This window comes from Rattus norvegicus, chromosome 4, assembly GCF_021556685.1.
Source record: "Rattus norvegicus strain SHRSP/BbbUtx chromosome 4, alternate assembly SHRSP_T2T, whole genome shotgun sequence".
NCBI lineage: Eukaryota > Metazoa > Chordata > Mammalia > Rodentia > Muridae > Rattus > Rattus norvegicus.
Window position 1 is genome coordinate 157,338,014 of NC_141537.1, and position 11,376 is coordinate 157,349,389.

Below are 11,376 nucleotides of genomic sequence, written 5' to 3' on the forward strand. Positions count from 1 at the left end.
GGCAAAATTTTCTTTTCCTCAGGTGTCTACCAAATGCCTGTTTTTTGGCTAAACCAGTTGCCACGGCTTTTTGTTATAAACGCTAGGTCTTCAGCAGTATATTTGAACTTTAGATCTGTCATATAAGGCCCTTTTAATACCATCACAGGGGCTACACCTGAAGCTATAGCCTGAGCTTCTTGATCTGCCTGGTTATTTCCTCAGGCTACTAGAGAGTTTCCTTTCTGATGTCCCAGGCAGTGTATGATACTCATTTTTTCAGGTTTCATCAGGGCTTCAAGCAGTGCTAGGATCTCAGGTTTGTCTTTAATCTCTTTGCCCCCTGAAGTCAGGTAGCCTCGCTGCTGATAGATCGCACCATGTATATGTGCAGTGGCAAAGGCGTAACTGCTGTCAGTATGGATGTTGATCCTCTTGCCCTTGGCCAATTCTAATGCCTTTGTAAGGGTAATAAGTTCAGCTTTTTGTGCGGATGTCCCTTCAGGCAGGGACTGGGCCCGTATCACATCATGTCCATCAACTACTGCTGCTCCTGCTTTTTTCTGCCCTTCCCTCACAAAGCTGCTGCCATCAGTGAACCAAGTAATTTCTGCATCTGGAAGACGCTGATCTGACAGATCTTGATGCCAACCATGTGCCTCAGCCAGCACCTGCTTATAATCATGGATGGGAGGCGCCAGGTCTGGATCTGGCAACATTGTGGCAGGGTTTAGACTGATAGGTTGGACGAATGTTATTCTATCAGAGTTGAGCAACAGAGTCTGGTAATGAGTCATGCGGCCATTAGTCAGCCATCGATCAGGAGACTGTCAGACCACACTCTCCAGTGCATGTGGTGCCAAAATCACCAAGTCCTGCCCCAGAGTCAGTTTATCTGCATCCTTGACCAATAATGCTACAGCAGCTACTATGCGTAAGCAGGCAGGCCATCCTGCAGCCATGGGGTCTAATTTTTTTGACAGGTATGCCACAGGTCTTTTCCAGGGCCCCAATTTCTGGGTGAGGACCCCCTTGCCAATACCTTTGTTTTCAGCTACAAATAGATGTAAGGGCTTCGTTACATCTGGGAGACCCAATGCTGGGGCTGACATTAAGGCAGTCTTAATGGCATCGAATGCCTGTTATTCTTTGTCTTCCCATAGAAAAGGTTGTTTATCTTTGGTGATGGAATACAGTGGGGATGCCAACTCAGCAAAACCTGGAAACCACAATCTGCAGAAGCCTGAAGAGCCCAGGAACTCTCTAACCTGTTTTAGACTTGTCAGTGGAGGAATATGAAACACAGTTTCTTTCCTAGCTTCAGAGAGCCACTGTTGTCTTCCCTTTATTAAATAGCCCAAGTAACTGAACTGTTGTTTCCAGATCTGTGCTTTCTTAGCCGACGCTCAATATCCCAGTTTCCCAAGTTCAGCAAGTAAATGTCAGGTTCCTTCTAGGCACGATTCTCTATCTCTGTCGCCACCAAGAGGTCATCTACATATTACAGAAGGGTTACCTGATGTTTGGGGTCTCTGAAAGCAACCAGATCTTGGTGTAAGGCTTCGTCAAAGATGGCAGGCAAGTTCTTAAACCCTTGGGGCACACGAGTCCATGTCATTTGTCCAGTTGTCCCTGACTCAGGATCTTTCCATTCGAAGGTGAAGTACTCTTGGCTTGAGTGAGTCAGGGTCAGGCAGAAGAAGGAATCTTTGAGATCTAATACCGTGTACCACACCTGTTATGGTGACAAGGTACTCAAGAGATTATAGGGGTTGGGCACCACTGGGTATAGGTCAGTTACCCATTTGTTCACCTCCCTTAGATCCTGAACTGGGTGATAATCCTTGGTTCCTCTTTTTGTACTGGAAGAAGAGGGGTATTCCAGGAAGAGTGGCAGTTTCTTAGAATACCAAATTTAAGAATGCACTGGATATGAGGTCTTAATCCATCTTGAGCCTCTTTAGACTTGGGGTACTGCTGGACTGCTATGGAAGAAGCATGAGCTTTAAGTTCAACATGGACTTGGGGCCAATATGTAGCCTTGCCCATGCCAGCTGTCTCTGCCCAAGCCTCTGAAAACTCACAGAGCCACCTGTTCATTTTCTTATCTCATGGTTGTGTCTGTTCGAAAAGTCTATATTCATCTTCTAGTTTAACAGTCAGGAGCTACAAGGGCTAGACCCTCTGCCCTTTAACCACAGGCCATTTCGGGGAGGAAATGGATTTGGGCCCCTAATTTGGTGAAAAGCTCCTGTCCCAGCAATGGATATGGGCATTCTGGTACAACAAGGAATGAGTGGGATATCCTGTCCATTCCAGGGTCCACCATTCTTCGTGTAGTCCATGAATATTGCTGACTCCCAATAGCCCCTTGTACCCACGATTTCTTGTGGTACAGAGGCCCATTAGTTTGCAGTAAAACCGAATGTTGTGCTCCCGTATCTACTAAAAAACAAGTGGGCTTCTCCTCCACCTCGAGATTTACCCTGGGTTCAGGGAGGGGCTCCAAACCCTGACCCCTCTATTCACTATCTTCTCCCTGCATAGTCAGTACTCTGGTGTTTGGGAAAATCCTCTTCTTACACTGGTTAGGGCATTCTTTTGTCCAGTGCCCTTTCTCTTTGCAGCACGCACACTGATCCCTAGCCAGGAGCTCTCTTCTGCTGCCAGGTACTGTCCTACTAGACCCCTGCAGTCCTCTAGCCTCTTCTAGCACAGTGGCCAGGATTCTGTGGAGATTTATTTCCTGCCTCTTATGTCTCCTTAACTCTCTACCCTCTTTTTCTTTTTGTCTTTTATCTTCCCTAGCTTCTTGCTCCTTTTTGCTTTCTTCTTTTTCTTCCTCCACTCTCTGATATAAAACACTTTCTCGGCTACTTGTACTAATTCTCTTAGTGTCTTATCCTGCAACCCCCCCTCTAACTTTTGTAGCTTCCTTTTAATGTCTCTGACTGACTGGTCTATAAAGGCACCGTGATTGTAGCCTTAAGTTCCTCTGCTTTGGGGTCATAGAACATGAACTGGTGGAATGCCTCCATCAAGTGTTCTAGGAACGCTGAGGGGGATTCAGTTGGCCCCTTGGCCATTTCCCTTACCTTGGCCAGATTAGTGGGGCATCATGCTGCCCCTCAGAGACACGCCATCAGAGTCTGGCAATAGACCTTCAAGTAATCCCTACTTTCAGGGGAGTTGTAGTTCTATGTAGGCCTAGTAAGGGGAAACCCGGCATCTATCTCATTGATCAGAAGAGGGGGTCTTTCGTCTGCTCCAGGCACATTTTTTCCTAGCCTCTATGAGGATCCGCCTCTATGAGGATCCGCTGCCTCTCCTCAGGTGTAAAGAGAGTTTGTAGTAATTGTTGGCAGTCATCCCAGGTTGGCTGGTAAGAAAACAAGATAGCATCTAGGAGATCAATTAGATCCTTAGGGCTCTTGGAAAAGGAGGGATTATAAGTTTTCCAGTTATACAAGTCAGCTGATGAAAATGGTCAATACTGGAGGGGCTGGTTTCCCTGTTCATCCGGGGGCCCATAGGGGAGGAGGGGCAAGACAGTGGAGTCAGGGGCAGGGGGCAAATCTGGAGTCCCTGCTCATCTACTTCGAGTTCCCACTGCTGGGCCTCCCTCCCTGATTGTGCCTGACACCTGCACCAGTGGAGCTATCAGTACTAAGGGAGCCATAGGTTCTGGGACAACTACCCCTGCCTGTGGGGCTACTTCTGAGGGGCAAAGTAGAGGGTAAAGAGGTGGGGGCTCTAAAAGAAGTAGATCCGCATCCTCAGATGGTTGGATAATCTTCTTTTCCTTTTCAGTTTTCACAGCACAAACTCTTGATAGACTCAAATCTGAAAGTGAAACAAAAGGGTGACCCTACGAAGGGGTAACTGGATCAAATCCTCCCAGACCATGATATAGGGAATCTGGTCAGGGTGCCCCCCCCCCGGGACCAGGAAGATCTTGTCTCTTACCTCCTCTATCTTATCTAAGCAGAAAGAGCCCTGGGGCGGTCATTGGTCTGAAAGGATGGCCTCTCCAAAGTGCATAAAGTCTGCAACTTTCCCTTTTTGACTTCAACAGACAAATTGTGTGCCCTAACTTTAACGTACGTCCAGTGGTCTAGGGTGATAGTCAAGGGGGTGGAAATCGTCTGTCCCATTGTCTTATCCAAGTAGAGCGCTACTACAGCACCACAGAAAACAAATAAGAAAATAAGACCAAAACAAGTTGTCCTTTTCATGATTTCCACAGATGCCTGATACTTTCAGTACCTGGCTCAGACTGCAGCTGAACCATAGCTGCTTCCGGGTAGAGGTGAACTGTTGCTGATCCCACCTCCCAACCGTATTCTGGATGGTCCTCCAGATTCCCCCCTCCTGGAGCATCCTCCAGGGCCTGTAGCCTGTGACGACCTGGCATGGCTGCCTGGTACGGCCGTAAAACCCTCATGACACTTACAGTAGCCACCCACAAAGGGACACTAACCCCTCACTGAAGGTACTCTGACCCCTCAGAATGAAGCTGGTCTCTCCCGACTTGAGACCTCCCATGAAGGGACTATAACTCCCCTCGAACTCTGAACACAGACAGCAGATGCAGACAACACAAAACAGAAAGTAACATAGAACACAGAACACAGACTTGCTCGAGCTTACCTCCGATCTCTTCACCAATTGCTGGTCTTGGGGGGCATGATTCCCAGCCAGCGCTCCAAAATGTCGTAAGACCCTGTAGTGGCCTTACCTCAGGAGCACAACCCATGGAACACAAATTTGACAAAGGGAACGATGCAGTAGCAAGAGGTTTAATAATCCACATATGTGGGGTTACTCATCCATGCAGGGAGAGGCAACCCCAAAGCCAAAAAGCACACAACTTTCATTCTTTACAGAGGGCAAACTTCAGCAACAGGGTTAGCTGGCCCATTCTCATTGGTGGAACACAGGACAAAGGATCCGGTCAGGTATTGACTGGCCTGCTCAAGGGGCTGTTCTTGGCTCCGTTAGTTACTTTCCTCAACCAGCCCTACACCTGGCCTTGGAAAATTACTGGGAAAGGGCTAAGTTGGAAAGTTCTTCAGAAGCGGGGAGGAACTAGGTGGTCAGGCAAGGTCAGGATGACATCTTGTGGTTGATCTCATAATTTACCACAGGGAGAAGTAGGGAGAACTTTGTTTTTGTTTTGACTGGTTTCCATTAAGCTTGGTTACTCTGACCACCAAGACCTTGCTCCTGTATTCCCAGAACTTCGTTCTTACACCTTTGTTTCTTGTATCTATGAAACTTATTTCTTCACTACCATGCAGAGGGAGGCAGTGTAGTCCTGAGTTCCACACTAGCCCGGGCTTCATCAGGAAGACTGCCTCAACAAAATTCTAAAGGGGATATTGTAATCAAGAGGGTGCATAAGAAAATGTGGCGTGATGGATCCATCATGAGAGAAAGGTTTGCATTGTGAATAAGAGGGAGAATACCCAGAGGCATCTGGGAAAATCCAGTCAGACAGAAAGAAAAGCAGACTGGGCATGGCCACGGCTAGGAAAGCAACAGAGCAGGAGAGAGCATAGTGGGGAAGGGGAGTGGAGTTAGACAGATAGCAAGAAATAGAAAGTAGAGCATGGTGAGAAAGCAAAAGGGTACAAGACAGCGGCAAAGAGGCTTGAAGGAGAGTCAATAGTAAGAGTAGTTGGGTTGTAAAGAGGGCCAGTAACTGAAGGAGGGCAGCCTGGGAACTGGAGGGAGTTTAGGGTTAGGTTAGGATACTAGGATGCAGACTTTGAAATGTATAACTGGTCCTTGTGATACCAAGGGAGCCTGGAGGCCAGCATGGGCTTTGATATACTGAGAGGGGCAGTGGGTATATATCAATTGCAGAGCCATATGTCTGTTCTGCCAGAGTAAGGGAAATGAATGACTCCTCTTGGGGGACAGAAAAATGTTTCACAAGTTCCTAGAGAGTGCTGGCTTTGATCTATCCACGAAACATCCTTCTGTAGTCCACTTTGAGCTCGGTTCTGCTTCAATGAGCTGCCGAGACCTGACAAATAAGAAGTTTCACCATAAAAATGGAAGGTATGTGATTTCGGGCTCTGGTAATCGAAACTTTGCTCTGGGTCATCTGGGTTTTGTGCCTCCAAGGCAATGAGTCATTCATGACCTTTGCACACCAAGTTCTTCTGGCTGTGGAGCCCACCGGGTACTATAGAAGTGACCAGGCAGCATCTAAATGACGTTTTCTCCCGCCAGGGTTCTGACCTGAACAAGAGAGCAGAGAGTGGGCCAATCCAGGCACATAATCCTCCAGAGATTCTTACCAAAGCGGGTGGGACAGGGATCTTCTCAATGCCACTGAAAAAGCAGGTGAATCCCAAAGGTCTGTGCTGGCAGGAGGGCAGGATTCTCTTCAGTATTGCCCCATAAAACCACAGGCAAGTGTGCTAAATCCTATCTCCATGTCATGCCTTCCACCAGAGGGCAAGCTCACTGCCCACCAGTTTCCAGGATCATTATCCTCAGCTCCTGATGCCAACAGATTGGTTTCTCTCAAGATTTTTGTCAGTCACCCTGCAGTATAAGATTAACTCATGAAGCCGCAGTGGTTGTCCATAAATGCCCAAAGATGAACGTACCCTGAGATCTGACACTAGAGCTGTGAGGACCAAGAAGGAAATCTGTCTCTGAGGCTACCAGCCTCCTGTGGAGTCTATGTCCCTTTATTTAGGCTGGATGGCTGTAACATCCAGGCTTCCGTGCCAATCTGAGATGCTCTCTCTTTCATTTTTTCCGTTCGGTGAAGCAAATTCCCTCCTTTGATCATGGCCACAGACTCTCACTACTGAATATGCTACTCTCTGAAATTTGACCACATACCAGTCTCTCCGGGGGCTCACTCCCAGCGAATCGCATCCACATACATCAGCTCCATCCCTCAGAACAGCAGGCAAGCCTTCAGTGGCTGCCTTACTCCATCTTGCCCTCTCTGTGCATGCCTGTTTGGTGTTTTTAAACATGATGAACAGGTGATCAAGACTGTATGAAAAAAAACAGCTGCTCTACAATAAGTACTTTTGAATACCAGTACACTTTAACGTGATTTTAGTCATACACCAATAAGTCTTATTTTTCTTTTTTTGTTTTTTTTTTTACAAATTGGTAATTTTAATGTATACAAATAATAACATGATCACATCCTTCTGGACCCTGATAATTACAATATCTAATCACCATTTCTCTGCTGCACACTTTTTGATTTCATCTTAACCCTTAAGGTATTTACTTTTCTTTTTAATGGTTTATCATTATGCATTAATGTTAAGGAATAATGGGTTTCATTATGGCATTTTTTTCTTTTTTTTTCCATCTTTATTAAATTGGGTATTTCTTATTTACACCCCCCCCCACGGAGCTGAGTATCAAAGCCAGGGCATTGCTCTTGCTAGGCAAGCACACTACCACCTCACACAATAATAGTAGGAGACTTCAACACCCCACCTTAAATGCTCTAGAACAAAAAGAAGCAAATACACCCAGGAGGAGTAGAAGGCAGGAAATAATCAAACTCAGAGCTGAAATCAACCAAGTAGAAACGAAAAGGACCATAGAAAGAATCCACAGAACCAAAAGTTGGTTCTTTGAGAAAATCAACAAGATAGATAAACCCTTAGCCAGACTAATGAGAGGACACAGAGAGTGTGTCCAAATTAACAAAATCAGAAATGAAAAGGGAGACATAACTACAGATTCAGAGGAAATTCAAAAAATCATCAGATCTTACTATAAAAGCCTATATTCAACAAAACTTGAAAATCTGCAGAAAATGGACAATTTCATAGACAGATACCAGGTACTGAAGTTAAACCAGGAACAGATAAACCTGTTAAACAACCCCATAACTCCTAAGGAAATAGAAGCAATCACTAAAGGTCTCCCAACCAAAAAGAGCCCAGATCCAGACGGCTTTAGTGCAGAATTCTATCAGACCTTCATAGAAGGCCTCATACCAATATTGTCCAACCTATAACACAAATTGAAACAGATGAAGCACTACCGAATTCCTTCTATGAAGCCACAATTACTCTTATACCTAAACCACACAAAGACCCAACAAAGAAAGAGAACTTCAGACAAATTTCCCTTATGAATATCGACGCAAAAATACTCAATAAACTTCTGGCAAACCGAATCCAAGAGCACATCAAAACAATCATCCACCATGATCAAGCAGGCTTCATCCCAGGCATGCAGGGATGGTTTAATATACGGAAAACCATCCATATGATCCATTATATAAACAAACTGAAAGAACAAAACCAAATGATCATTTCATTAGATGCTGAGAAAGCATTTGACAAAATTCAACACCCCTTCATGATAAAAGTCCTGGAAAGAATAGGAATTCAAGGTCCATACCTAAACATAGTAAAAGCCATATACAGCAAACCAGTCGCTAACATAACACTAAATGGATAGAAACTTGAAGCAATCTCACTAAAATCAGGGACTACACAAGGCTGCCCACTCTCTCCCTACTTATTCAATACAGTTCTTGAAGTTCTAGCCAGAGCAATCAGACAACAAAAGGAAATCAAGGGGATTCAGATAGGTAAAGAAGTCAAAATATCACTATTTGCAGATGATGTGATAGTATATTTAAGTGATCCCAACAGTTCCACCAGAGAACTACTAAAGCTGATAAACAACTTCAGCAAAGTGGCTGGGTATAAAATTAACTCAAATAAATCTGCAGCTTTCCTCTACACAAAAGAGAAACAAGCCAAGAAAGAAAGTAGGGAAAGGACACCCTTCATAATAGACCCAAACAATATAAAGTACCTCGGTGTGACTTTAACCAAGCAAATAAGAGATCTGTACAATAAGAATTCCAAGCCTCTGAAGAAGGAAATTGAAGAAGACCTCAGAAGATGGAAAGATCTCCCATGCTCATGGATTGGCAGGATTAATATAGTAAAAATGGCCATTCTACCAAAAGCCATCTACAGATTCAATGCAATCCCCATCAAAATTCCAATCCAATTCTTCAGAGACTTAGACAGAACAATTTGCAAATTCATCTGGAAAAACAAAAAACCCAGGATAGCTAAAACTATTCTCAACAATAAAAGGACTTCAGGGGGAATCACTATCCCTGAACTCAAGCAATATTACAGAGAAATAGTGATAAAAACTGCATGGTATTGGTACAGAGACAGACAGATAGACAAATGGAACAGAATTGAAGACCCAGAAATGAACCCACACACCTATGGTCACCTGATTTTTGACAAAGGAGCCAAAACCATTCAATGGAAAAAAGATAGCATTTTCAGCAAATGGTGCTGGTTCAACTAGAGGTCAACATGTAGAAGAATGCAAATCGATCCATGCTTATCACCCTGTACATAGCTTAAGTCCAAGTGGATCAAGTACCTCCACATCAAACCAGACACACTCAAACTAATAGAAGAAAAACTAGGGAAGCATCTGGAACACATGGGCACTGGAGAAAATTTCCTGAACAAAACACCAATGGCTTATGCTCTAAGATCAAGAATCGACAAATGGGATCTCATAAAACTGCAAAGCTTCTGTAAGGCAAAGGACACTGTGTTTAGGACAAAACGGCAACCAACAGATTGGGAAAAGATCCTTACCAATCCTACAACAGATAGAGGCCTTATATCCAAAATATACAAAGAACTCAAGAAGTTAGACCGCAGGGAGACAAATAACCCTATTAAAAATGGGGTTCAGAACAAAAAAAAGAGTTCACAGCTGAGGAATGCTGAATGGCTGAGAAACACCTAAAGAAATGTTCAACATCTTTAGTCATAAGGGAAATGCAAATCAAAACAACCCTGAGATTTCACCTCACACCAGTGAGAATGGCTAAGATCAAAAACTCAGGTGACAACAAATGCTGGAGAGGATGTGGAGAAAGAGGAACACTCCTCCATTGTTGGTGGGATGGAAGACTGGTACAACCATTCTGGAAATCAGTCTGGAGGTTCCTCAGAAAATTGGACATTGAACTGCCTGAGGATCCAGCTATACCTCTCTTGGGCATATACCCACAAGATGCCCCAACATATAACAAAGACACATGCCCCACTATGTTCATAGCAGCCTTATTTATAATAGCCAGGAGCTGGAAAGAACCCAGATGCCCTTCAGCAGAGGAATGGATACAGAAAATGTGGTACATCTACACAATGGAATATTATTCAGCTATCAAAAACAATGCCTTTATGAAATTCATAGACAAATGGTTGGAACTGGAAAATATCATCCTGAGTGAGGTAATCCAATCACAGAAAAACACACATGGTATGCACTCATTGATAAGTGGCTATTAGCCCAAATGCTTGAATTACCCTAGATGCAGAGAACACATGAAACTCGAGACGGATGATCAAAATATGAATGCTTCACTCCTTCTTTTAAACGGGAACAAGAATACCCTTAGCAGGGAATAGAGAGGCAAAGATTAAAACAGACACAGAAGGAACACCCATTCAGTGCCTGCCCCACATGTGGCCCATACATATACAGCCACCCAATTAGACTAGATGGATGAAGAAAATAAGTGCAGGCCGACAGGAGCCGGATATAGATCTCTCCTGAGAGACACAGCCAGAATACAGCAAATACAGAGGCGTATGCCAGCAGCAAACCACTGAACTGAGAATAGGACCCCCGTTGAAGGAATCAGAGAAAGGACCGGAAGAGCTTGAAGGGGCTCGAGACCCCTTATTAACAACAATGCCGAGCAACCAGAGCTTCCAGGGACTAAGCCACTACCTACACACTACACATGGACTGACCCTGGACTATGACCTCATAGGTAGCAATGAATATCCTAGTAAGATCACCAGTGGAAGGGGAAGCCCTTGCTACTGCTAAGACTGAACCCCCAGTGAACGTGATTTTTGGGGGTAGGGCGGCAATGGGGGGAGGATGGGGAGGAGAACACCCATACAGAAGGGCAGGGGGAGGGATTAGGGGGATGTTTGCCCAGAAATCGGGAAAGGGAATAACATTCGAAATGTAAATAAGAAATACTCAAGTTAATAAAAAATAAAATAAAATAAAATAAAATAAAAGAAGTAACAAAAAAATCGATTTTATTTGCTATTAGAATTGTATTCAAGCTTGCTTCTTAAGACCATTTACTTGGAAAGTTGTTTTCCAGCCTTTTACTCTGAGGTAGTGTTTGTCTTTGTCTCTGAGCTGTGTTTCCTGTGGCAGCAGAATTCAGGGTCCTCATTGCGTATCCAGTTTGTTAATCTGTGTCTTTTTATTGGGGGAATTGAGTCCACTGATGTTGAGAGATATTAAGGAATAGTGATTATTGTTTCCTATTATCTTTGTATTTGGAGGTGATTTTATGTTTGTGTTCTTGTCTTT

The 11,376-nt window shown here is 44.3% G+C and overlaps 1 pseudogene; it reads right to left on the reverse strand.

The window, feature by feature from the left end:
- Positions 1 to 200: 200 nt before the first annotated feature.
- On the reverse strand, positions 201 to 4,423 carry LOC147995050 (uncharacterized; annotated as a pseudogene).
- Between the last annotated feature and the right edge of the window lie 6,953 nt (positions 4,424 to 11,376).